The sequence below is a fragment of the Leptinotarsa decemlineata genome, unplaced genomic scaffold (assembly GCF_025532065.1).
Source record: "Leptinotarsa decemlineata unplaced genomic scaffold, Ldec_3_MD MMD2_tig00000035_RagTag_RagTag, whole genome shotgun sequence".
Taxonomy (NCBI): Eukaryota; Metazoa; Arthropoda; class Insecta; order Coleoptera; family Chrysomelidae; genus Leptinotarsa; species Leptinotarsa decemlineata.
The window spans coordinates 3,170,666-3,174,033 of NW_027412540.1; the positions used below are offsets into that span (position 1 = coordinate 3,170,666).

At 40.6% G+C, this 3,368-nt stretch overlaps 1 long non-coding RNA gene across 1 annotated transcript; it reads left to right on the plus strand.

Annotated features, from left to right (window-relative positions):
• Positions 1–1,275: 1,275 nt before the first annotated feature.
• Positions 1,276–2,012, plus strand: LOC141480968 (uncharacterized). The gene is made up of 2 exons (XR_012464673.1): positions 1,276–1,414; positions 1,478–2,012. It is a non-coding gene; the product is annotated as an uncharacterized lncRNA (long non-coding RNA).
• Positions 2,013–3,368: the final 1,356 nt, after the last annotated feature.

Sequence of the window (3,368 nt, forward strand, 5' to 3'; positions counted from 1 at the left end):
ATTATCTGCCGAGATCAATGATTGAAATATCATTCAATATCTTCAAAACCGGAAAATTCAATATTGATATTTATGTAGCCATTTATAATTAATAATATATGACAGAAGTAATGTGATATTAATGTATTATGTATGTATGTATATGTATTACTGTAATGAATATAAAATGATTGAAATTTTATTTGTATTATTTCTATTTCCCTAATCAATTACTGCAATATATAATATAATGTAAATGACAGAAATATCAGTTTGAAGAGAATCATCGTAGAGTGCACAATGTCTAAAACAATCGATAAGTTTGGTAGAAAAAGAAAATGGGGTGGTAATGTCATTCGAGGTCCTCCTGGGAATGGTTTTAAATTAACAAAAGATGGTCATTATGACATGCAAAGGAAAATATTGAAAAATACAAGTGAACCAATTGACAAGAGTGATTGTGTAACTGTATCATATCTTGAGGGGAAATTAATGGAACAAAGGAAGTTATACTTCTAGCCCTACAAGCTGCAATACAATCCACAATAGGCAATATTGCTCGGGACGCCCGGCAAGCATTTGACGATAAAATTGCAGAGGCTCGGATAACTTTCACTCGTAAATTTGCTAAACTTACAAGTGATGTAGACATAAAAATGTCTGACATAACAGCGTCTACAAATAAAAAATTTGATGCTATGTCAAACATAACAGGGACTACAATGAAAAAGTATGATGTACTGGAACAGAGAGTTGAAGTGTTGGAGAAAAACCATAAAGAAGTTTTGGAGAGAAACTATAAAGTCAAGCCATCATCATCAGGTGGACTGGGATATCCAGGACTGAACATTAATCCAAATCATAGAATAATACAACCAAAACCAAAACCAACTGATGATGTATTAATGGAACCAACATGGTGAATGTATTCCCTCGTTAGGTTAGGTTAATAGTTACGTTAGGTTAGCTGCATATTTACGTTAGGTTAGGTGTTAGGTTAGTATTCCCTCGTTAGGTTAGGTTAACAGTTACGTTAGGTTAGCTGCATACTTACGATAGGTTAATAGGCGATCGCGAAGCGATCGCTTCGCGATCGCTTCACGATCGCTCAGCAGGCCGCTTCGCGGCCTGGGGCGCTCAACATCCACCACTTGCATCCGGGGCGCGTTTTTTTGCCCCTTCTCGAAGCCCCGCCCCCTTTCCGAAGCCCCACCCCTCCCCTCCCCGAAGCCCCGCCCCCGACTCCCAACATTTGCGCATGTACACCCCTACCCTCAACGCGCATGTGCACTCCCACCATTTTCCCACCACTCACGCATCGAAGTCGATACCCTCCGGAGAGCACTCTACAACATTCAGTTCGAGAAGTCATCTCATCGAGAGCAGTCCACTCCACTTCAAGGCAGTAGCTTCCAACGACCAACTTGATATTTGAGTAAGTAAATTAAGAATGTTATTTTTTATATCAACTAACTTTGTATTATTTCTTCTTTTTCAGAATGGCAACCAATACACAGGAGGTGAATAATGCTGTGGCGTCTATTCTGCCGGTGTCCGCTGATCAGGAGGAGGCAGCATCTTCGAGAGCGGTGACAGGTGACCAGCAACCACTTCGCGTTCGCGAGTTAGGTGCAGATCTTCTAGCCCTGACTTATTCGAGGAGGAGGAGGAAGTCAGGGCTGTGAAGAAGGTTTGCCTTGAAAGTTTGCCTTGAGTGTTTTTCTGCAGAGATGTAAGGAAGCAGAACGAGCTTCCCGATCTAGCGAGGCCGCGTTGGTTACCATGAAGCGACAAATGGCTGAAATGGATAACCGACGGAGGGAAATCCAAAAGGAAATGGCCGAAATAGATCGGAATTATGCATCTCTGCAGGAAAGGTGTAAAGCAGAGACCTCTTCGATAGAGCTGTACAAAAAAGTAGTGACAGTTATGGACACTCTTTTTGTAGATAAAGTGTAAATATAAGATTAGTTTTAGGTTAGTTAGGAATATTTAATTATGGTAGTTTTAAGTTTATATTTGTTAAGTTTATATTGAATAAAGGAAAAGGAAGTGAAATAAAGGGTGTACACTGTTTTTTGGTTTGGTACACATTGAACAATGCGATGGTTGGAGCATTTTTCTTCACTTCCTCTTATTATTATTATTATTTTTTTATTTCAATTCCAAGTTCTTCTAGACAAATACCTCACATCAATTTTTGTGTTCTCTAATCACTTGTAAATAATTTCATGTGAAGAAAATTTAAAAAATAAAAAAATAGACATGTTTCATAGAGAAATCGACAAGTATATTTCATTTGTATTTTATCCATTCAAGTATCTCTTTCATTGAATATGTCTTATGTCACTTTGCAATTTACCCCTACTCATTGAATATGTCTTATGTCACACTGCAATTTACCCCTACTCAATGTCCCACTCCTCTCCCACTCCCTCTCGAAAGTATAAAAGTAGAAATCATCTGATGAAACATTCAGTTGATCAGCTAGCATCGAGATGGAACCCGATTCAACCTCCGAACCCTATAGCTGCCCGATCAGGGGTACAACTTCAATTACTGGGATAACAGCCAGGTACCGCTAGTCTCTTCTACCACGGCACCCCACAGTCCGCCATATGAATACCGGGATCACGACATCAGGATGCAAGTTCAACATGTCACTGGCAGTGACGAAGGACACTTGGACGATTCGGAATATCCAGATCCTGACGGATGGTGGGACCCTGCTTATGATGACATTGTCCCAATGAGCAGCGACGACGACGATGATGACGACGACGACTCTGGCGATGATGCTGATGACGAGCTTGACGTTAGACGTCCTCCACCATCCCCTATCCTCATCGAGGATAGTCCTCCGCCATCCCCAATCCTGATCGATGATGATGTCCTCAATTCCGATGATGACATATAATCATCTACTCGTCCATCATTTCCTTTCCTTTCTTCCACGGAGTACACACTTTTTGGTTGGTGTACACGAGGCACTGCGAGGCTGGGGCAGTGTCTTCCTCCCTTCCTCTCCCTTCCTCCCCCTCTTATTAGTTTTTTTCCATAATAATCACTAAGAATTTCTCATAATAATCGCTCAGAGTTTCATTCTTGATGTTTTCGAATCTCAAACACTGTTCTACATTTCACCCCTCCATTTCATTTCTTCCAATATAAATATAGCAACAATCCCAGTTCTATATCATTCTTCCACAATGTCGAGTACAGGACCCATCCAAGTACATGAAATAGATTCAACGTCTGATCATTTGAGTACAACCTTCGCTCAATTTCTGCAGCGAATCTATGATCTTCCTGATGATTTCGCAGAACGAGTGGAACAAGGTATTCAGGACGACATAGATGCTGTTGACGATAATAATGCGGATGATGTG